Below are 25,061 nucleotides of genomic sequence, written 5' to 3'. Positions count from 1 at the left end.
CGGCCTTTGTTCACGTGGGCACCTTACGACGCTGTGCGACATTCAACGCCCGGCTGGAAGGTTCGAACCCCCAGCAGAAGACCAGATCCCAGTCCCAGCGACAAGGCCACAATCGGTACAGCCAACGCAGTGACGTCCGCTTCGACCAGTGCTGCAGGACTTACGCCAGTTTTTCTGCAGACAGGCCGTGCATGGAGCATCGGCACCAGCCGCCAGCTGCTCGTCCGCTTTTTGTTGTATTCTGGCAGTCAGCGGACCTTCATCCGACGCGATGTGTCCCGCGCACTCGATTGTGCCATCGACGGGGTCGAACGTCCTACCATTGCTACTTTCGGAAACAGTCGCACGAGCGCACCTGTTTCATGCAACCTGGTCACCTTCACGCTTAAAAGTCAGCACGATGGCCAGCGCATCGCAATCTAGGCCTTAGAAGTCGCCAATATCTGTAACTTCACAAGCGCTCCCGTCAGCTAAGAGATTCTCACTTTGATGGCCGCTAAGTGTCAAGTTGCGGCTGATGCCCGGCTTTCGGCCACGTTTCAGGAGCATCAGATAAGCGTGCTGATCGGGTCGGTCGCATATTGGAAGGTGGCCACGGGACGAATTTCTCGGATTTCTCCCTCGCTAACAGCCATGGAAACCGTTCTGGGCTGGACTGTGCAAGGTGCCCAACTTGAAAGCCCAAGTCCTTTCGACCGCCCACTCCAGCACGCTGTTTTTGTCGCTCGGGGAAGCGCCCCCTGAAGACGCCACCGCTGACGTTGAATTGTCGTCCATGTGGCGCCTGGAAGCAATCGGCATTCAGGGATCATCGGAAAACTCAGGATTCAATGACCCCGCCATCCTCCAGTTCCAGCATGGAGTTCGCAAAGCAAGCGGCCGCTATGATGTGCCCCTTCTAATTAGAGAGCCAGGAACTGATGTCTCCGATAACAATTATCGGCTTGCAGAGCAGAGGCTCTGTATGCAGCTCAAACGCTTCCGCGGTCAGCCAGATTTACTAAAGCAATGGGACAAGACCATCCGCACATACTTTGATGAGGGCCATGCGGAACAAGTGACCTGCGACAAAGAGGATGGGAAATCGGACACCTATTACATGCCACACCATGGTGTCGTGCGTCGTGATGACGTGACAACCAAGCTTCGAGTTGTTTTCGGCGCGTCGTCCCATGTTTTCTGCCATCCATCCTTGAACAGCGTTCTACTGAAAGGCCCAAAGTTAGACGCAAACATACTGAAGTTGCTGGTAGATTTCCGGTGCCATCACGCCATTCTCGTAGCAGACAAAGAAAGCGTACCTACAGATGGTTATTCGCGAGGAAGATCGGGACGCCTTAAGATTCCTCTGGGTGGAGCACCTTCCGAATGAAGAAGACCCTCTTCCTCAGATAGTCCACTGGCGCATGACAAGAGTGCCATTCAGAGACACGTCTAGCCCATTCCTACCCGCCGCAACCTTCGTCACCACATAAAGGAATGTAAAGAGCAGTTCCCAGACACGTTCGCCAAGCTAGTCGACGCGTTTTACGCGGACGACCTTGTCGTCGGGGAGGACAACGCCGAGCAAGCCAAGCGTATCTACGCCGAGTCGAGGTCCATTTTGGCGGGTGCTGGTATAGAACTTAGGAAATGGGCCTCCAACCTTTCGTCCCTGCGAAGCCAATTTCTTGAAGACAACGTGGCTTTCGAAACGCCCTTGTAACATGAAGAGGCTCGGTATGCAGTGGGACCGCTCAGACGAAAGTGTCGTGCTAAGTGCGGACAATGTCGCCACCTTTGTATCCACAAAGCCAGTGACAAAGAGAACAATGCTCCAGTCGTTCGCGCGGCTCTACGACCCTCTAGGATTTCTGGCCCCTTTCACCGTTCGAGCGAAGATAATTTTCCAAGACTTATGGAAACTGCAGCATCCGTGGGATTCACCACTGCCGACGGCTCAACTCAATGCGTGAAACGGCTGGTGCGGCGAGCTCAGCGACCTAAGACGCATTTGCTTGCCGCGGCATGCCTTCGCGATGAAGTACACGGAACACGACACTCGAGAGCTCCACGTGTTCGCTGACGCAATCCTGATGATGATGATGGTTGGATGTTTATGGCACAAGGCCAACTGGGGCAAAGAGCTCCAAAACAACAGTCATATATGAGGGGTGAAACCTTAAAAACTAAGTAAAGTCAGCAAAAACAAAAGTGAAATTACAAAACGACAATGAGCATGGCTGGTGTAAAGGGCCAGATTTCATGATGCGTGATAGGAAATGAGGTTTAAAAACTTGACGTCGAACAAATACTCAAACACACGTTTCACAGAAACAATGGCATCGTCACCTAGAAAAAACGACGGATGTAGGGGAATATGTTGTCTGCAGAGTTCTCTGAAGTGTTTGTGTCGTGTTGTGTGAAGTGCCTTGCATGTGATTAGTATGTGCACTACAGATAGGGCCTCTCCGCACCTGCTGCACTGAGGTCTGGAAGATCCTGCCAGCAGATACGAGTGCGTCTTATGGGTGTGTCCTATCTGTAGCCTACCCCTTTCGTGTGTCTTTTGTGTGAGTCAGCTGTGTACCGTCCCAAGTGTGGCTTTATTACATGTAGTTTGTTGTCTGTCTGTTCGTCCCAGTGTGTTTGCCATGTTCTGCGCACGTGTTGTCTGATGTGTGGCTTGAGGTCTGTGTAGGGTACCGTTGTAATGTCCACAGTGTTCCTGAGTGCAGCAGCACCGGCCCTCTCGTCTTCCAACTCGTTCCCAGTGATCCCTGTGTGTCCTGGGACCCAGCAGAGGACGAGCTCATGCTTTTGTGCAAACACGGACATGATAGTGCTGAATACAAGATTAACTATGTGGTTTTTGGGGGGCTTGTGCGATGACAGTGCGCGAACAACACTCAAAGAATCTGTACAGATGAATGAATTGGGAATTTGAGTTTCAAGAATGTGTCGTACAATCAGTAAATTCCATACGCTTCTGCTGAAAAAATTGATGTGTGCACGCTCATGGTTCTGGCTGCATTGAAATTAGGACAATGAGCAGCACGCAACACTATACTGGAGGTTTTAGAAGCGTCACTGTAAAATTTTGCACATGTGTATTTAAACAGCAAAGACAGAAAGTGCTGCAGTATTGCAGCTCGTGGTACACGATTTTTGTCAAGTCTCATAAAAGAAAGGTCGTACGACACAGGGAAAACTTGCCAAGGCGGTGAACTGTTAGAAAAGGATGACCTGTACACATCTAAAAACGAAGCACTGAGATCCGAGGCTCGCTCTCTCACTCTAAGTGAAAAGGGCAGAGGAACGGATGGGCGATTTGCAAAGAGCAGAGATGTTGATGTATCGTTTAAAGACAGGATAAAAAGGATGATTATTCAGTGATGAAATTTTAAAAGCATAAAGCAAGTCCATGTACGTTCGTTGGTTCTCAAGGCTCCACTTATCACACTCAACATAAAGACTCTCGACAGGGCTAGTGCGAAAAGCACCCGAGGCGAGACGAAGCCCCAAGTGTAGCACTGGGTCAAGCATTCGCAACGCTGTTTTAGTCGCCGACCCATATACCACACTGCCATAGTCTAAACGAGACCCAACCAAAGCAGTATAGAGCCGAAGTAGGAGTTCTTTGTCGGAACCATAGGATTTATGGAAGAGAACCTTAAGCATATTCATTGTTTTCAGACATTTATGTTTAAGTTCCTTGATGTGTGGAATGAATGTGAGTTTCTGGTCAAACACAACACCTAAGAACTTGTGCTCCGTGTTCACAGGAAGCGACACGCCATTAAGAGTAATGTCTGGGTCCATATGAATCCCGCGCTTCCTGGAGAACACAACTCAAGAGCTTTTTACAGGATTTAATTTAAAACCATCTTGTCTGCCCAGCCGGCAAGTTTCATTACACAAAGCTGGACTTGACGTTCGCAGATTGACATATTGCATGATTTATAGGATATCTGCAAGTCGTCTAACATACATGGAATAAGAGATTGTAGGTGGCAGTGCCTTACCAAGAGAGTGCATTTTTACTATTAAGAGAGTGCAGCTCAACACGCCACCCTGTGGCACGCGATTTTCTTGCACGTAAACGTTTGAGAGTGCACAACCAACTCTTACTCGAAACGTTCTGTCTGACAAGTAACTAACAAGAGTGTTCAACATGTTACCCTAAACACCGAATGACTTGAGGTCACTAAGGATCCCATAACGCCAAGCGGTGTCGTATGCCTTTTCAAGGTCGAAAAAGACAGTTAAACACTACTGCTTATGCGCGAAGGCATCCTTGATGTACGAGTCAAGAGCTACCAGTTGATCGTTCGTCGATCGCCCCACCCTAAAGCCTGCTTGGCAGCTCTCGAGAAGACCGTTGTACTCGAGGAAGTACACGAGCCTGCGATTTACCATCTTCTCGAATATCTTGCACAGGCAGCTCGTCAGGGCTACAGGACGGTAGCTTGAGGGGGACAATAGGTCCTTTCCCTCTTTCAGGAAAGCTACAACTATAGCCTCCTTCCAAGAGTTTGGAATGTGCCCCGAAAGCCATATCTTCTTAAATAGGTGTAAGAGTGTTAGAAGAGTGTCTGCGTGTAGGTGTTGTATCGTTGTGTATGTGATGTTGTCTGGGCCTGGAGCTGAGGGTTTACACGTGCTCAAAGCAGCCCTCAGCTCATGCAGTGAAAACTCTGAGTTATAAGACGATGTTGACCTATTGTTATCTAGTATAGGCTTCTTTTCGGCCGTTTGTTTGTGTTTCATGAAAGTGTTTGTGTAGTATGCGGAACTGGACACGTGTTGGAAGTGTTGTGCGAGGGTGTGAGCCTGGTCTTCGAGTGTGTCCCCTGTTGTGCTGACCAGAGGCAGGCTGTGTGTTTGTTGTCCTTTGAGTTTGCGTATTCTTGTTCATACTTTCCGTGTGTCTGTGTAGGAGTTTATTGATGTTATGAAGGAACGCCAACTTTCTCGTTTTGCCTCACGGCGCACACGTTTTCCTAACGTCTTTGGCCGTTTGAACAAAATGAGGTTACCCGACGTGGGGTACCGACGAAGGACACCCCACGCCTTGTTCTGGGCCTCTCGCGCCCGCCTACAGTCCTCATTCCACCACGGCCTCCGCTGGTTGCGCGGGACACCAGATGCGTCGGGAATGGACTTTTCGGCGGCGTTGAGGATGTGCGCCGTGAGCTGTTGGGTAGCTTCTTCAACCTGTAGGTGTCCTATGTATGTGTGGTGTAGTTTAGATGTCTCTTTAAATGTATTCCAGTTAGCGATTGCTTCATTAAACCTTTTATGGGAGGATGGACTGCTCGGGCCTGTACCTATATACGTTAATGTGGGGAAATGGTCACTACCATATGGGTCCGTGCCCACACTCCACTCAAGACATGGAAAGAGAATTGCAGAGCCAATAGCCAGTTCAAGGTGTGAGTATGTGTTGTGACCTATGTTGTGGTATGTAGGCTGTTTATTGTTGAAAAGTCATGCTCCAGAGGATGTAAGAAACCTCTCTATCAGGCGACCCCGGGCATCCGTACGAGAAGAGCCCCAAAGAGAATTGTGAGCATTACGGTCGCCTGTTAGAATGTATGGTTCGGGCAGCTGGTCAACCATCGCCTCGAAGTCAGAGCTCAAAAGAGTAACACCAGGAGGAATGTATATGGAGCATACCGTTATCAACCTATAAAATATTATTAAGCGTATTGCTACAGCCTCAAGGATAGTGTTCAAGGTGACAGGGTGGCATGCTAAGGATTTCCGGACAATTATGGCCACACCGCCAGAAGAGTGTGTGCAGCCATCCCTGTCTTTCCTGTATACCAGGTAACTATTCAAGAAATTTGTGTGTTTAGAATTCAAATGTGTTTCCTGAACACACATTACACTTGGCTGATGGTATGCAGAATCTCATACACGTCGCCAAGATTATTCAGAAGGCCTCTGCAGTTCCATTGAACAATATTTTCTCTTCCCATTATTTAGTGTGAGAGCTACGGGAGTTGTGTATGTTTATGTGTCGTCTTTCGGGGCTGTGACGCTTGGATTGGGCTTTTTGGGCGGCCTATCTGTTGGCTTGGATGTCGGAGGCCGCTGCTTGCGCTGCGTTGCAGGCAAGAACGGCACGACGTCCATCTCGTCGTCCGATGTCCTGGGTGTGCCCGTCGAACCGGGCCCCCCGGACTTGGCCCCCCTTCGGGGGCCCTTCGTTTGACCCGCCACCGCCGGTGGTGTCGGAGGCACCAGAAGTGGCACGGGCGGTGCGGTGGCGGTGGGAGCCGATGCGGGGCTCGTGGTGTCCATGGCACCCTCCAACGCACTGGACGATGGGGAGGCACGGACGGGAGCGGCACCGGTCCCGACGGAAGAGGTTGCCACCACAACCGCTGCTTGCTCAGCGAGCGGAGCGGAGGCGGGTTGGGCTGCCAGAGGCAGCCCAGGGGCGGGGGTGGGGGAGGCGGATGCGGGACCAAGGCCGACTCGCGGTACTGGGTCCCCACCGAAACCAGAACCCGCTCCGCCCCCCGGCGAGCTGCGTCGGCGTACCTGCCCAGAGGGAAGGAGGCGAACCTCTTTCGCGCTTCGGGGAAGGTGATGTTGTGGTTTACTTTCAAGGAAATGATCTGTTTCTCCTGTTTGAACTTCTCACAACTTCTAGAATAAGCAGCGTGCGGTCCCTAGCAGTTCGGACGTGTGAAGTGCTCAGATTCACAATTATCGGTTGGATGATCTTGTGCTGCAAATTTGGCGCACGTCAGTTTCCCACGACAAGAGTTTGTGCCGTGGCTAAACCGCTGACACTTATAGCAGCGGCGTGGATTCGGCATGTAGGGTCGGACCGGACATCTAACGAAGCCTGCGTTGACCGACTCAGGAAGTGTTGAGCGGTCAAACGTCAAGATTATATGTTTGGTAGGTATGATTTGATCGTTTCGGCGAATGGTTATTCGCCTCACTGCCGTCACGCCCTGATCATGGAGGCCCTCGAGCAGATTGGCTTCAGTTTCACTTATAAGATCTAGATCAGAGATCACGCTTTGGCAGCTATTAATGCTGCGATGAGGTGTGATCTTGATGTCAACATTGACCATGCGCGTTTGTGAAAGAAGGTTTGCGGACTGTGTTTGTTGTCTACCTCAATCAAAAGTTCTCCAGTTTTCAGTTTCTTAGCCTTGTACGACTTTCCGACAAGGCTTTCAAGATACTTGGAGATTAGAAACACGGACTGGGAAGTGATTGGTTTTGTCTTGTCAAAAGCGCGAGATCAGAAAGCGCGAGAAATTATCGGGCGTTTGGAGCGAGATTGATTGCAACGGAGGAAAAGATGCTTCGGTGCGGCCCCTTTTCGGGGGCCGATCACGTCTAAGGGGGGGGTTTGGAAAATGCCATACGCTACATTGGAAAGCAGGGAGACGGGGGTCCTTTCTTCTTTGACCTTACCCTGGTAGTCAAAGAGGTCCCGGAGCTCCCTGCCTGGTAGACAGGTAGGGAGCCCGTCGGCCGGAGCTTGACCAAGGCTCCGACGGCCACCGTTCACGGCTTCTAACCCTTCACCTGTCAACTTCTAGCCACGGTAGGTGACAGCTTAAGTATGGGGGGCTCGGGGTACGTGGTGTCGCCACTCACCGTCACCAAGATTGCTCAAGGTGCCCCGAGCGGGGCTGACGCAAGCCTGAGAGCTTATGGTACTGCAGTCTACGTCCGGTCGTTATCATGGGAAACTGGAAGGTGGGAACTGAACCTGCTTCTCAGCACAGGCCGGATTGCACCGATAAAAACCCCCTCTCTCCCACGCCTTGAGCTCCTCGCCTGTTTGATAGCTCCCTGACTATTTTATTTCCTAAAACGGCTGCCGTGCCTGTCAGAATTTTGGTCTTTCTTCTGGACCGATTCAAAAATCGCCCTGCATTGGATTGCTGGGGAACCGAGCCGATGGCCCCCATTCGTGAGAAATCGCGTGTCCGAGATACAACGTCTGACACAAGGCCAAGGGACGTAGCTCATTGTCGCAGCAAGGATAACCCAGCCGCTTTGATTACTCGTGGCCTTGCCGCATCCGCTGTTGCAGTCACAGAAATGTGGTGGCATGGCTCACATTGGCTCGCACTGCAATCTCAGGATAGGCCAACGGACAGAGAAAGAGTTGCGGACGTCGGTGAGCCGCCATTTCTACTGACAGCTTCATGCGCGCTAGTAACAACGCCAGCTGAGCTTCACGAGCGCGGCTCTCGCTGCCTGCCTCGTGGTGCGCTTCTTTCTCTTTATTCAACATACTCCCGCGGCCCCAAGTTGATCAGGAGTTTGCTTCAAAAAAGCACAGCCGCTGCACTGGACGACGTATTTCCCGTCCCGATGACAGGCGTTGGGAACACGAGCGCACAACTCCGTCGCGTCCGGGAAATAGTTGAAGAGTGCGCCCAAGTTGCCAGAAGGCCGGCGGCGAATTGTCCTGTACGAGCACTACGTCCCCAACTTGGAGCCTGGAGGGAAGCTGCGCTGATACCTCGTGAGTGGGTCGGAGCAAGAGAAGGTACTCTCGTTTCCATCAACGCCAAATACGCTCCGTTACGATTTGACGGTGCCGAGCTCGTCTGCGCAGCTCGCTGCCCGTGGATAGTGGTTCTGGAAGGCCGAGTTGCTGAGGCAGACACGTGTTACTTTTGCCCAGCCAGAAGTGCGCTGGGGTCAGCGGGTATGGCTCAGCCGCGTCTGCCGAGATATACGTAAGGGGCCGGCTGTTAATTACTGCCTCGACTTCGCAAAGCGTCGTCTGCAGCTCTTCAGAAGTCAGGCAACTGCAGCCGAGGATTCACCCTAATGTCTCCTTGGTAAGCCGGATTAAGCGTTCCCACCAACCACCCCACCACGGAGCTCTTTCGACGTAAATTTCCGGGAGATGTAGCGGCCGCTGCAAAAATCAAGGATGGGGTCCACGAGCGTGGCTCTCGCGGCAGTCGTTCGTAGGCATCGCTGATAGCCGGACGTCTGGTTTACTGGTTCCCTTTCGCTACATATTGCTCGCAGGCATCCCTCCAATCTTTTCTCTGGAATTCCATTTTATTACTGCAAAGCAGTATGTCTAACCCCCCGGTTTTCATTCCCGTGTCATCGATTTACTCGGCGCCACTCATAGGCTCCTCCTCACCACTGCTGACCCCTGTTTCAGAACTATTTCTTCCCTTGCCCCACTTATGCACCTTTGGCAGGTGGAGCAGTCGGCAGCTAACAGCGGTAGTGCGTTTATGAGATTATTTCGAAACAAACACCAGCACGGATGGGCGTAAAAATGCACTGACGAATACTACTCCGTAACATAAAATTTGTGTGCAGCCCGACGTGCAGTCTTCTCGATCACGGCGCATTTCGGCTGCGTCTCAGGAAGTGTTCGCGTGATCTGCGAATGGACGGCGGCATGCGCTACTCTGCATTTACCTCGCAGTGCGCCGCCGCCACAGCCTTTTTGTTTGAATCTCCCGCGCAAATGTCACGTGGTTGGGAATAAACCCACACAAGGGAGCAGCGAGCATGTTGTTGCAAAATGCGTTTTAACCACTCGCGCAAATGTCACGTGGCATGAATCACGGGAGAATGAAACAGCGTCTGGGGAAAGTTTCAGAGGAGGGTGCTCCTTGATGGTGACGCACGGGAGATGTGTGAGGGAACGGCGTGAGAGAGACGATGCCGTAGCCGCACGTGTCGTACACCACGTCACCCTTCGCTAGGCACTACTCGCCGTTTTGTTTTTTCGTCCTTGCTGCGTTCGCTTACTCGCTTACGCAGACATGAACAGACGCCGCTCCCGTGAAGCCCAGGTTGTCATTATTAAGAGGGCAAAGATGACGTGTCATAGTAGAGCCAGAGGCTGACGAAGAGGAAGACGAAAAGAATGCAAATTTCCCGGGAAGAGGGAGGACTAATGACGAAGTGACGCGATGGAGGCACGTGGAGAATTAACCAGTGTGGTGGTGACCCGTGTGGCGGACACGGACACAGCGAATGCGAGAGTGCCGCGACGGCCGGGCAGAGGCTATTTAATCCCGGGGCACAGGCCGAGAGGGAGAGAGAGATCAGAAGAACACCACAGCAGGAAGGTCAGGTGGCACGAGTCCGAGGAACAAGCCGGAGGTCCGAGGCCACGCCATCGAACAGAGCCACGTCAGCCTGGGCCGGAGTGAACCGACGTGGCATGGGCTCCCACTTCCGCGTCGTACCACCAACCTGCGCTTTGGTGGCCCCAGCGGCGACGGTCGAGCGCCTGCGTACAGCGAACACGCACCGTCAACTAACGCCTTGGCGGTCCCCACGCGGCGACGTTCCCGGAGCTCCCGGTGCTACCTGCTACCACGGCGACGGCCCCGAGGCCAGGGATTGCTTCCTGCTACGAGGGCTACCACGAAGACTAGCTGAAGAGCGGTCCACCGGGTGACTACCACGCACAACTACGTCGGTACCACCACCACCGGCACTGCGGCAGCGGACAACGACGACCACCAGCGTGTCACGGCCACGCTATGGTTACGACACGTCAGCGCCGGAGACAGCGGTAGGCCCGTCCGCTTGGGACTTCGTATTATATGACCGTTGTTAGGATAGTTAACATGGACGTTGTATAGCGTGTAACTAGGACGGTTTGATTTATTAGGGTTCATTGTAGTGACCTTTGGTTTAGTTTGAAGGCTTTTCTTGGTTGTTGTTAGGGATTAGTATTTAGGAATTTCTGTGGTTTAGTTCTTTGTTTGCTTTGTTGTTTATTTTGCTTAGGGGTTGTAGTTGTGTATAATAAATGTGTGCTGTGGTACGCGTGCCAACGATTCTCCAGTGTCCATTCTTCTGAGCTGGTCGAGACGAGCCACAAAACGTGACAAATATTTGGCGAGCTTGCCAGGATAGATTTATCCTCACCAAGGATATTTCCCTCGGGCCCAGTCACGTGTCTAACCAGCTTGGAGAATGGATTTGCAAAGGTTGTTGATGCTTGTTCAATCGCGAGGTTTGAACAAAAGGCAGTTTTTTTAATTGTTAGATGAAGAGAGCCGCAAAGTGCATGAGAAATTGCATGCAGAGATAGAATAACTGCGAAAGATGGTAGAACAAAAGGAATCGAGGCGACGGTTCACGGAAAATAGTTTCTACGAAGAAGGAAGGAGCGTTGAACCCGCCGCACATGAAAGTCACGGCACGCGCCCAGCGCACAGCTTTAATGCTAAAAGCAAAATAATAGAAAAAGAAAAGGGGCTCTCGCGACAGAGCTTCCTGGAGAAAAGAAGCCGAGAGAGCAGTGAACATGCCGCACGTGAGGTCGAAGACGGACCGTCGACTGCGATGAGGCACGGGAGACCAAAAGAACGCAGGTCGGAGATCGCGATGAGGCCGCGAGTAAAAATGAACACAAAAGAACGATTCTTTTTTTCAGACAGGGGAAAGGCGCGTTCGGAGCGCAGGACAGTGAAATGGCGGGGCGTGGCTCAACCGCACGCCGAGCGTTTGAAGATGAGCTCGCTGCGAACACGCTAGGAAAGGACAGCTTGCTGCTGCCTAGTAGATCTGACTCCGTTTATTTCAAGGTTCCCAAACGAATAATGATTGAGACTGAGGTGCCCGCCACTCCGTGCGCGGGAAGGATTAGCATTCCTCCAGAACACTTTATTTCGGGTTCATTAGAGATGCCTATGAGTACCAAGAGCAACCTCATCGCCGAAAACCAGAGTGCAAAAGGTTTATACAGTGAAGAGGGAAGCTCAGTGTCGGTGATTGTCAATGCGGTCACTAGGGCGCAGCCCAGTATGGTGGGTGTAGACCAACTAGGACAGCACCTTCAGACCGAGCTATTGGCGGTCGATGGAAAGCGAGAACTAGAGCAGTGTGAAAAAGGTGCAGTGCAGGGGCTGGTGGTTCAAAGAAAAAATGGCTTGGGCGCTCAAAATACACAAGTCAAGTCGGCACGGACCAAAAATAAAGGGGAGCACAGGAATGCAGAATCGTTCAGCGGTAGTGCGGGTGCAAAATCCGCGGAGGATAGCCAAATGAAATTATGTCTGACTGGAAAAGCTGCCCGATTTGTACACTGGGTGCGACCAATGAGCAGACGAAGGGCTAAAAGGAGAGTAGGCGATAAAAACGCCCACAGTGAGCGCGGAAAGCCAGGTAGCTCACGACAAAGAGGTTACGCGCTAAGCAACTTGCGAGCTCGTAATGGGTAAAGAGCAGCGCGCAAGTGCAGAATGACGGGTGAAATCGCAAGGTGTCAGTTTGGTGTGAAACCATCAAGCCAGGCTCTGACACAGCGGTACATCAGCAATGTTAAAGAAGTTGGTTGTGATAACCGAGCGGGTGGTGTAGCAAAAGGTGCGGAATGGTTGAGGCGGAAGAAGGTGAAGATGAAGCCGTTGCTGAACGAACCCGGTTGAAATCATGGACTCGACTTAGCCAGAAATAGGACCCATAACGGTAAAGGCAAGCTTTGGTGTAGATGTATACGATGGAAATATGATTGATGTAGTGACGGAGTTAGGATTGAGACACTGGTGTCAAAGATTACATTATTGATGCGTTTGAATGGATGATGTGTTCGAGTAGAGTGGTGATGGTGTATGACGTGTAAATATAAAAGAAGTGGTTTCAAAGTGTCGATTGAGGAGTAGCAGGAGGAAAAACGTTTTTTGATGTGGATTGAGGAAGGCTTGTTGAATAAGAGATGATTGATGTGTTTGATATTTTATGATGTGTTAGATCGGAGTGTTGGAGTAGACTGGTGTTTGAGAAAATGGTGTATTGGTGTTAGAACGGGAACGGGATGTGCGCCGATGTGTGTGTTCTGTAGACATGAGTGAACTATAGATAAGTGTTGAGAAAGTGAGGGTGAGGTGAAGTGTGAAATGATGGTGTAGAAAGAAGTGAACGGTACAGTGATGAAAAAGTGAACGATGGTGTGCAATGAGGTGTGTGGTGTGGGAGTAGTGAACAGTGGTTGTGATCAGAAGATACACCAGCGACAAGTGAGCAGTTTCTTGGGAAAAAACTCTTGAAGAGGGGGCCCATAAATATTTGTCACGTTTTGTGGCTCGTCTCGACCAGCTCAGAAGAGTGGACACCGGAGAATCGTTGGCACGTTTACCACAGCACACATTTATTATACACAACTACAACCCCTAAGCAAAATAAACAACAAAGCAAACAAAGAACTAAACCACAGAAATTCCTAAATACTAATTCCTAACAACAACCAAGAAAAGCCATCAAACTAAACCAAAGGTCACTACAATGAACCCTAATAAATCAAACCGTCCTAGTTCCACTCTATAGAACGTCCATGTTAACCATCCTAACAACAACGGTCATAAAATACCAAGTCCCTAGCGGACGGGCCTACCGCTGTCTCCGGCGCTGACGTGTCGTAACCGTAGCGTGGCCGTGACACACTGGTGTTCGTCGTTGTCCGCTGCCGCTGTGCCGGTGGCGGTGGTACCGACGTAGTTGTGCCTGGTAGTCACCCGGTGGACCGGTCTTCAGCTACTCTTCGTGGTAGCCCTCGTAGCAGGGAGCAATCCCTGGCCTCGGGGCCGTCGCCGTGGTAGCAGGTAGCACCGGGAGCCTTGGGAACGTCGCCGCGTGGGGACCGCCAAGGCGTTAGTTGACGGTGCGTGCTCGCTGTACGCAGGCGCCCGACCGTCGCCGCTGGGGCCACCAGAGCGCAGGTTGGTGGTACGACGCGGACGTGGGAGCCGATGCCACGTCGGTTCACTCCGGCCCAGGCTGACGTGGCTCTGGTCGATGGCGTGGCCTGTTTCTCGGCTTGTTCCTGGGCTTGTTCCTCGGACTCGTGCCACCTGACCTTCCTGCTGTGGCGTTCTTCTGATCCCTCTCTCCCTCTCAGCCTGTGCCCCGGGATTAAATAGCCTCTGCCCGGCCGTCGCGGCACTCTCGCATTCGCTGTGCCCGTGTCCGCAGCACGTGTCACCACCACATCGGTTAATTCTCCACGTGCCTCCATCGCGTCACTTCGTCATTAGTCCTCCCTCTTCGCGGGAAATTTCCATTCTCTTCGTCTTCCTCTTCGTCAGCCTCTTGCTCTACTATGACACGTCATCTTTGCCCCCTTAATCATGACACAGGTAACAGCTACCAAAGGGCTGCCCCCTAAAACGACCGAAACCCTGTGTCACCGTTCCTGCTGAAATTCCACTTGGCGTAGTAGTTACGGATCCCTCCCGGTTAAGCATGAGATTTGCCCAGGTGGAACGCCGGCGTGAGCCCATTTTTTTATCTTGGGCGGCCTTCCGAGCCAAGTTTTCGCCGGTGCATTTCACTGTTGTCCAGCTCCGGTTGCCGGTATATGCGTACATGGTTTGCGCAGGGAAAAAGGGGGCGTGCACAGCTAGGCTTCATGCGCTACCGATGAAATGCCCGTTGTGCTGGTGGGAGATTTATATGTTGAAATTACATGGCCCAAGGCCCTGAGTCGGCTGGGCTACTAAATCGAGTGGTTCGGGTGTGGGTTGGGGTGTTACACAGACGTCTTAAAAAGACAGTAGGGTGCCTGCAAGGGGGAAGGGAAACAGACAGCCACAAGTCTATGCGCGATAATACGCTCATGGGGTTCCTGGTTTTAAATCGTTGTGGCGAATCTCTCAAACGCGTCTGGCCAACGGGCCTTTGAGTCTGAGTCGGAATGCATTCTCGGTCTGGCCAATACACTCCTTGCCACACATTTCGCAGTGCAGTCTGTATACGACGTTACTGGAATCACAGTCGAGACTTTCTTTTATTCGATAGGAAAATTTGGAAAAGTTAGATTTTGTCGTGTCGGTTGGGGTGATGAGGGGACAGATTTTTCAGCGCGTTTTCCCGCATGGGCGGCAGCCTGATCCGACTCAGATTCAACAACCACAAATCCCACGTCACCTCACAGCCGGATCTACCAGTTTCCAAACATATGCGCCTTCCGGACCATTCCATTGAGCATATCAGAATCACTCTCCTGCAGTCCGGCTTCCGCTCTACCCTCGAACGCGAGCAGAGGGAGTCACACTTTATACATAAATTCCAGGCATTCACCCATGGCATCAATGAGGACCCGGGCCGCCTCTCATTCTTGCGACAAAAAGCTGCGCCTTAGAAGGAAATATCGGGACCTTGCGGGCAATGAAGGGGGTGAGCGCGGAACCGGGACCATGCATACAACCTAAAAAAGAAAGCAAGAAGGAAAAAAGGAAACCCTGCTTTGGGGACGAAGTCAAACAAAACAAACGGGTAGAAAGCCCCCCCCCCCCCCCCTTCCCCGCGCGTTTGGCAACCACCACCAGTCTAATCAGTGACCTTGAACAGCTGTGAGCGCGCCCCGCGGGCCCGCCGACGCACAGCGGCCTGAATTATGACCGCCGCACCACTTACAGACAAACGGCCGAAAAATGCGCCGCAAATTAAATCAAATCCCAGTGTGACTTGTTCCGCGGCTCGCTGGCCGCGTAGCAAAGCTTTGCTGCCGCACTCGGTTTCGTCGAAGCGGCGCTGGCGGCGCCAAGACGAGAGCTGCTGTAGGTTTAACCAGTAGTAAAACAAAACCGAAAATGGGACAGGAAATTCCGAGTATGGCGCGGGGACCATGTGTCGACTGGGCGGGCCGTGCATGCATGCGGCTTGTAGTTTGACTGAATCGAAGATCCATGTCTGTGCCGCCATCTTATGTCTGTCTCCCTTCATTCCCCCCCCCTTTTTTTAAGTGCGAATGCACTTCTTAAGCGAGCGTGAAGCGTCCGCCGCCGTCCGCATAGCAACAGCTGCGGGTGCGTGCGCTCCTCGTCTTCCTTGGCAACGGGGAGAGATGGGCGCGCGCTGCCTGGCCGCAGACATGGCACATACCCACGTAGGGGATTGGCCAGGAATCTCCTCGTCTTCCTTGGCAACACGGGGAGATGGGCGCGCGCTGCCTGGCCGCTGACATGGCACATACCCACGTGGGGGATTGGCCAGGAATCGGGCGTGAGAAGGGCTAATGCACCCGCTTAAAGGAGTACTGACACGAAATTTCAAAGCTGAGATCCGCTCTAGCAATCAAGTACAACGACAACACAAATAGGTGTCTGTGAATAACTGCATCTTTCTTTCTTTGTAGTTTTGTGTGTGTGATCTCTCTTTCACGAACATTACCGAACCGCGCAAATTCAAATCGTGCATTCGCACTTTCATATTCTTCCCCTCGGGGAAATGCGGAGAATTTTTTTTACCCTTCCCGCTGACTACTTTTACACCATTTGCGGAGCGCGCAGGACTCACTCTTGTTTTTGATCTTGTGTTTTCTTGTGTGCCTCTTGTTACGTGTTTTCGTGCTGCCTTTTCAGCCGTGTTCTCTCCCCTTCCCTCACCTTCCACCTTTCTAGCCAATCGGAATGCCTCACTTGCTCAAACTGTTTGAAACACCCCTCACCCGCGACCTCTCCTGCAGGGATGAGGGAAGTAACCCTCCCTCACAGAAGTTTTTGTTTTAAGACGCAATGTGAGAAATTAAAATACAGCCCTGAAGAAGGAGTTTCTAACTCCGAAACTGTTGGCAACAAAAACGGGAAACGTGTCAGTCGACTTCTTTCACTACTTTTATACTGGCCCATCGAACCTCATAATCTCTCTCTCTCTATAACATATATAGCGAATCAGAAAATGGGAAATGAGGGGCTCCGTGAAATAAGACAGAAAATAAGGGTTGGCAGTCAAGAAAACCTCGGAAAGCAAAGGGGAGGTTGTGGTGGGTCATAAAAAGAGATGAAGAATTTTTTTAGTCGAAAAGAAAGTGGTGTGTGTATATATATATATATATATATATATATATATATATATATATATATATATATATATATATATATATGCATATATCTGTGTGTGTGTATCTTGTAAGACGACAGGGCGCTTCTCTTAGGGAGGCAGCAGAGCGAAAAGTTCTGCCCTTTACTTTCCAGATCGCGATTCCACAACCAAGCGAAGTGTGATGATGATTATGTATAAATGAGTATTGCAATGGTTATAGGCAGATGACAGGTAGACCAAAGCGGTGGACAGTGGACGAGCATGGTGTGGGGCAGTTCACAGGTGCACAAGCAAGTGCTCACAAATATCTATATGTATGTATATCTATGTCTAAATATATATTTATGTATATATATATACATATATATATATAAATATATATATATATATATATATATATATATATATATATATATATATGAGACACGCCGCTTCTCACACCGAGGCCGCAGATCGACGGTTCACCTTTACTTTTGGAATCGTTACTCCACGACCAAGACACTTATGATCATGATCATGTACAGATGGCGATTATAATGGTTATGCACAGGTGAGAAATTGACCACAATGGTGGACGGCAGACCGGCCCACTCTACGACAGTTCTACGATGCACTGAAGTCCACGAGTACACTAGTAAGCGCTCACATCCCCTCCTTCTGCCCCCCCCCCGTCCTTGGAAGGAGCCACCGGGCCGCGTTAATTTACAATGCACGGTGGATAAAACGCTTCATGCGAGAAACGTGCACAATTTCACTTGCGCAACTGCGAGGGTCTGTGTGGACAGTTGCCGGGGACACTCGATAATTTACCGTAGAAGTGTGCTCATCGACAACGTAAGGGCCAATATACCAGTGCAAAACCTTCTCGCACAAGCCAGGTGAACGAGTTGGTGCCCAGAGTAACACTTTATCCCCAGGGCGGAAATGGACGTTGCGATGAGTGACATCACACTGTATTTTCCGTTGTCGCTGCATGGCTTCAGTATTCATGCGGGCGAGCTGACGGCAGTGTGATCCGAGAGATGAATTGGTTGGAAAATGGAGTTGCAGAGGACACCAGGGCAGAGAAGAAAACAGTGTCCATAACAAAGAAAGGGGAACGGCTCAAAACGAGGCAGAAATGTCAACAGTCTGTGGTGTGCGGATGGCGTTCCTATAGGCAAATGTTACAAAAGGGAGAATGTGCTCCCGTGTAGTGCGGGCTGGCCTAATATACATTGACAGCACGCCGGAGAGAGCCCCATGAAATCGTTCGGTAAGGCCATTAGTCTGAGGGTGGTGGCTGCTACTCGTTTTATGAACAGTAATGGCAGCTCTAAGCACATTCGCAAGAACGTGAATTAAGGGGCCCTGCCAAGGTCACTGAAAAGAACTCGGGGTGCGCCGTAACGCTTCACGGTGCATTGCAGGACCAAATCTGGGATTTTTTGGGTCCATCGATATCGCAGAGGTGATGTATCGGCGTTTCGGGTTAATTGATCAATTGCAGTCACAATGCTGCAGTAGCCGGCTGGTGGGCATGAAAGCGGTGCGTACAGATTAATGCCCACTTATTCAAAAGGTATTTACATACAAGGAAGCGTCTGCAGCGGACCGGGTGCAGGCGACCTGCGCTTCCGTTGTTGGCATTTGGAGCACGATGATGTATACTTGGCCTCGTTTGTGGAAAGTCCAGGCCAAATGTAGCGACAACGGATGCGGTCGCAGGTTTTTGAAAAACCTAGATGTCATGTTGTGGCATGATCCTGCAACACCTCTATGGCTCACCGCGGTGGATGAGGTACAACAGGAACCAATCTGCTGCTTTCAGGATGAACGTTGCAACAGTGAAGAACTCCATCCACAAGCCGGAAATTCTTTATCTGTCTTCGTAGGTGGCTGTAAGGAGATGGTGCGGAGCCATGGATCGTGTCCCTTATTGGGCGACAATAAACGTCGCTTCGCTGGAGTTTGAAGAATTTCATTAAGAATTAGGTGTGACCGATGAGTGGCATCGTTTACAGTGAAGGCAGAGGCTACTATTGCGGCAAAGGGCATCGTGAAAGAGCATCTGCGTTTATCTGCTTCTTTGTCAACTTGTAGGCTGCAGTAAAACACTGCTGGAGACTAAGTATCCAAAGACTTAGGCGTTTGGAGAGGTTCTTGACCGTGGATAACCAACATAGCACGTGGTAGTCTGTGACGACCGTAAAATGCCAGCCCTACGAGTAAGAATGGAACATTTGAATGGCCCACACAACAGCGAGGCACTCCTGCTCTGTTACGGTGTAGCTCTGCTTTGCTGACATGGGTGACTGACTAGTATAGGTGACAAGTTCCTCTGGTGAGAGTCAAGTTGTAGCAAGACTGCGCCCTATGCTTTGGCCAATGGCTCCGTGTGCAGGTTGGTTGGAGCAGCGTCATCAAAATGGGCAAAAACTGGGCCCGGTGGGACAATGCCTTTTAGGTAATGGAAAGCCTGTTTGCATCCCTATTCGATAGAAACGCCATGCCAGAGCGCAGGAGCTGGTTCAGGGGAGAAGCAATTTTCGCAACATTTCGTATGAAGCGGTGAAAATATGATGCCAGATCGAGGAAGCTACGAAGGTCGTTCTGCTGTAGTGGACGGGGAAATTTAGAACCGCAGAAATTTCTGCGGGTCGTGTTGGATTCCAATTTTGCTGATGACGTGTTTCAAAACTTTTATCAGTTTGCTGGCGAAAGTACACTTTTTTGTCTTCAGTTGCAGACCTCCATTTGAGAGACACGTAAGTACCTCATCTAGACTTTGCAGGTGTTGGTAAAACGTATTTGAACAAACAACGACGTCGTCCAGATAGGAAAGACAGCTTTTCATTTGAGCCGACGGAGATCCGTGTGTATCATTCCTTCAAATATCGCAGGTGAATTACACAGACCAAAGGGCATCACGTTGAATTCGTTTAGCCTGTCTGGAGTAACGAAGGCAGTTTTTTTCTTTGTCAACTTCGTGCATCGGGATCTGCCAAAATCCAGAGTGTACGTCAGGACTACAGAAATAGTCTACCATTTGGAGACTGTCCAATGCGTCATCGATGCAAGGCATCGGGTAAACATCCTTAGGAGTCGTCTTTTTTAGCGCATGGTAGTCAACGCAGAATCGAACTGAACCCTCCTTCTGTACACGCACAACCTGCGATGACCACGAACTTGATGAGGGGCGTATGACATCGCGCTTTAGCATGTCAGAAACTTGGTCTATAATTTTTCCTTCTTGCGAAGATAATCAGTACGGGCGACGGCATACAATGACTGAGCCATCTGTTTCAATCCGATGCGTGGTGACCGGCGTACGTTTGACTGTGATAGAAGTCACGTTGAATGATGTGCTGTTCTTCCTCAGAACGGTCAGCAACCGTGCCCTCTGCGCCGCCGTGGGTTCCGGGCTAACAGTGGCTGAAATGCCAGTCAGATCATCCGAGGTTGCCCGATGCCGCGTGCGCGAAGGTGTAACGGTGTCTGACAAGGTAGAAAGAGGCTACCTGCCCCGGCGAAAAGTGAACGGGGCAGGTAGACATGGCGATTCCGCGTGGAATGACGCGGCTCGCAGAAGAAGCTGTCACGTCGCCCTAAAAAATGTTGACCGATGAAACCTTCAGGTCTTCTTCTCAAACGGGTGGCAACACGTGGTCAGCATGCACAGTGAAAACTGATGTCGCAGGTCCGCAGCAGCTGTAAACTGTGCATCCGTAATTGGATTAGCTGGGTGGCGACAGGATATAACGGCGGAAGCTGAGGACAGAAATTACCGCCCCAAGACTAGTTCTTGAGAGCACTGTGACAGGACCCCAACTTGGATATAATGACGATCTTTCCCGATAAACGCTCGTGCAGTACAACTTGCGACAGGCTGCATAACATGTCCGTTTGCACTAAAAACGAAGGGCCAGAGTAAGGGATTATGACTTGGACGAGCACACAGATTTAGAATCCATAACACAAAGGCTGGCTACGGAGTCATCTAAGGACTGCACACAACTTCCTTCCACTTCCACAGATAACACAATTGAGCGGTGCTCTGGAGGAGTTTCAATCAGTCCGAACGATGCAGTTTTCTCTCCACAAACTGGTTTTTCGGATGAAGGTCAGGGTCACGAGAGACCGGGCAAATGGGTGACAGAAAACGACGTGGAGGCGCGGACGAACGACGTCTCGGCTCACGGGCACTGCGAGAACGGCCAATTGAGTCTTGAGGGGACGGAGAGTGCTGTCCAGAGAAGTACGCAGGTATTTGAGGACTGTAGTTGAGCCGGACATCGTGTTAGTAAGGTGCGTAGCCTCACCTTTCATCTTGCCGACGTCGTCGGCAGAGACACGGGTTAGGGCCTCGAAGGCCGCAGAAAAAGCAATCCGGGCGTTCGTTGAAACGAACACCGAGACGTGGCCGCCAGTTCGAATAGGTACTACGAACGGAACCACGGGGCGAGACGGCTGCTAACTGGCCGACCATGGTGGGAGATGACTGAAGGTCACCTGGCACAATGGGTGGTCGTTACAGTGCCTCCGCGTAAGAAGCACTGATGGGAGCAACTGGGTGACAGTTGCGAGGGTTGTCAGTAATTGACACCAACTCTTGTTTGATCATTTCTCGCAAGTGAATTTCCGGCTGGGAGCACTGGCTACTGTGAGCGCCGGAGCTTAGGGAGCTTTGCTGCTGGAGCTCCTCGCGGATGATTCTGCGTATTTAAGCTCGCAACTATGGCTCTGGCGGAAGAGGAACGTGTCCCTACTAAGCTTTAGGCGAATCGCGTGAATCTGGACAAGGCGCTGACATGCGGCCCTTTTGTCATTTACGCTTTTTGGATTTTGCAGTGTGAGGGCAGTGAAAGCACACTCAGCGATTCTCTGAAGGATGTCACTGACTTCGTCTGCTTCCCACATATCCGGGCTAAGGTAAAGGCAAAGAGCGAGGACATCCTCGATGTACGACTCGTACGTCTCACCACCGTGACACGGCATGCTGGTATCACGTTTCTTTTTTTCTACATCCGAGCGAGCGGAAGAAACGCCGAAAGTGTTGCGAACCTCTTCGGTGAAGGCGGCCCAATCAGTGAGCCTTCTTTTGTAATAATTTAATATGTCTCGCAAACTTCGGGCCGGTAGAATCCAAAATTTTGAGGCTTGAAGCCGTCGTTCCACCTGTTAAACTGGCTGACTCTGTTGTACTGTTCCAGCCAGCCCTCACCGTCGTCGCCACGATGGCCACGACAAAACAGGGATCGCGCTGGCAGCAAGTCACCAGGAATGCCGACAAGGCAGAAGCGGGTGCATTTGGGGCGCTGTCTCGCTCCTTCGGAGGAGTTTACGCCAAAAAACGCGGCTGGAACAAACATCCAGAGGTGCAGTTGTACTAGGTGCAGGCCTGGATCAAGCGCAACCTCCACCACTTTTAAAGAGACAGGACGCTTCTCTCAGGGAGGCAGCAGTTCAAGCGGTACACCTTTACTTGTCTGATCGTGACTCTACAACCAAGACACTTATGATGATGATCACGTACAGATGAAGAACATAGTAGTTATGTACAGGTGAAAGATTTGAAGTGCATGAGTAAACGAGTAAGCACTCACAATATATATAGACATAGAAAAAGAGGGTCTGAAAGGGCGGGAGGCTGGACCCCTCCATCCGAGAAAGTCAGAAATTTCCGCCTACACTCTTCGCTAACAAAGCCAGGAAGCTGACACACTAAACCTTAAAAATCCAAATACTACTTTTTTACGCAACCCTATTAGGGTATTTATCGCTGATAGCGGCCCAGTGTTTTGAATAAAAAAGTGTTAGATCCAGAACAAGAAGTTCACAAAACTTACCTGATATGTTTCCAGTAAAAGCAAAAGGTCCGTTTTCGTTTAGAGGGTATAGAGGCGCAGCGGTTACGTAAACATAGTCTGTGCAATAGTTGGCTGAGAGAAAAAGCCCTCTAATGAATTCAAAAACACATATAAGCCTGTAACTTCCTGAAAATAAAAAAAAACAGTACACGTCGTCAGCTTAAGAACATAGTAATAGCGTTGCTGCTCTCGGTAGTTAAAAGCACTGCTATGATTTAAAACAGATTTATAAAGTTCGAGACGGTAATTAGTAATTATAGTAGAGGTAATGTGGTTCGAGGACACTGAGAAATAATCATGCCGTTAGATACTTTCCCAAAGGATAGTTTCTTTCCAAGTCGAGATGAGAAAACACTTCCCCATCAGTACGACTTTATTTTGAGAACACCAGAACTTTTTACCCAGGGAAATTTAATACTTATAAATTGCGTTGACCGCATAAAGAAGCTCTTATATGGGAATACGTGTCCACCAGAAATTTTTCCGAAGATCGGATAGGGGAATAAAACGTTTATTCTAAAGACTAAAATAGAAAATTTAAACATTTTAAGCTTTTGTGTGAACTTTTTCAGCTTTCATGTGTCGTTTTCATAAAGACATGTCAGGTGTAATACTAAAATCTGCCCCAGCAAATGCATGATCTTTTGTTTGCAAGCGTGTCTGCACAATGGCCGTGGCATAAAGAGAGCACTGCAAAACTTTCTCGTGCTGGTTGAATACATTTAACCACGGCCGACGTAAGCAACTATTCCAGATTTTGCACAATAAAGTGTTCATATCCAAGCCTTCATCTTATTTCAAAAATTCACTCGCTCCCATGTAAAGATACAAGAGGCTCGGAAACACTGCAAATTGAGCACAGTCAACAACGATCATGTTTCCTTATATTGTCGATAGTGGGAGATGCTCATCAATGCCTGTTGCAAAAGTATGCTGTCTGTCTGTTTTCCTTACAAACTGTTTCCGAAGAACGATGGAGGTGAAAAGCGATAAGGCCAGCGGGTTCTGCGCACGTAAATGATCCCAAGACGGTCGAAATTATTCTGAAATGTTCTAGTACGGCACGCCTTATTGCAAGTGTAGCTTCGGCGTCCTCAACGTAATAATCAGTTATTCAATCAATCAATCAATCACCAAATTAATCATTGTTTAGGTGTAACAGTGTACTCTAAATTTTAATAGAAAAAAACCTCCTATAAAGAGCATCTGTTGGCCGCGCTGTATAGCGGTAAAATAACATTAGGTAGACAAACCTTTTGTATAGTTGGAAGTAATCGGGGGTAACAAACGGTGCAAGAAACATGACGGCTCAGGAAAAGTAGGCGACGGGGTATTCATTCTGTTCTAGCATCGCAGCCTGTAGTAGTATACGGGTTTTTCTCGCCCAAGGGCGTTTGACGTATGTTCCCATTTATGCTATATCTCCGCCAATACACCGGCCCGCCAATGTTCTTCCGAAACCGCTTTCAGTGATGAATATGTGTTTTAGCTTTCTTGAAACTATTTCGCGTATATAAGAAACACCTTCTTCTCTGTGTTTTTCTTTATGACATTTGTACTATGCGGATCAGCATATTGCGTCATATTCATCAAAACCCTCAACTCACTGTGTTCGCGTGTGTGGTTGCTTTAACCTTAGGACTAACAGCATTACCATGCCTATAACGTCCTTCTCATTTGTTTCCTCAGTGTCAATGAAGAATTGTCAACGTTTTCAATGCCTCAGTCTTCGTTTATTGCTGTAGCTTCACGGCAGTACGCTTTTTTGTGGGGCTGGGACAAAGACTTTTATGCGCTTTTACACTCTGACTTTAAAAGCAGAACATTAATAGAATATTCGTGACACGTTGTTCGGCATAGAGAAAGGAAGGTCTCAAACCCACGTGACCTGGTAAGCAGAACAGCACGCTACAGATAACGTCACAAACGCTGGACAGAGTGTTACTGAAGGTGGATCTGGCCGACGTAGGGCGCTCCTCACGAGGGGCAAGGTGAAGTGCGCTCGATATTTTTCTTTCTATTTTACAAGCTCCTCACGGGGCGCAAGCACACGCGTAATCCTGGATGATGCCGGGCGCTGTTCACGAGGCGCACCTGCGACTCGTTAGGAGCTTTACGTGGCACGAGCTACGGAAGACTACAGTCTTTCGGTGAGACTTTTGATAAGCAGATTCGCAGCAGTTTTTGGGCTTTTGAATGCCAGCTTGTCACTGCAAAGGAACTTCCATTTTATTGAAGTGCCATTTTGCCAATTCTATTGCGTTAGGACAAAAAAAAGAGCGGCAGCTCATTCTTTTACAAATTGGTAATCATATTCTCTAAAGGACAAGATCATGTCTAATGATGCAGGACTAGCCTGTAATACTTTGGTCGGCTCCCATCTTTACTTTAAAATTTGAAAGGCTCTAAATCCACCCGTCTGAGAAACAC

This window comes from Haemaphysalis longicornis, unplaced genomic scaffold (genome assembly GCF_048455015.1).
Source record: "Haemaphysalis longicornis isolate Haplotype H1 unplaced genomic scaffold, Haemaphysalis longicornis Haplotype H1 scaffold_5, whole genome shotgun sequence".
In the NCBI taxonomy this organism is placed as follows: Eukaryota; Metazoa; Arthropoda; class Arachnida; order Ixodida; family Ixodidae; genus Haemaphysalis; species Haemaphysalis longicornis.
The sequence above is the reverse complement of the archived record's forward strand: the minus strand, read 5'-3'. Positions refer to the sequence as shown.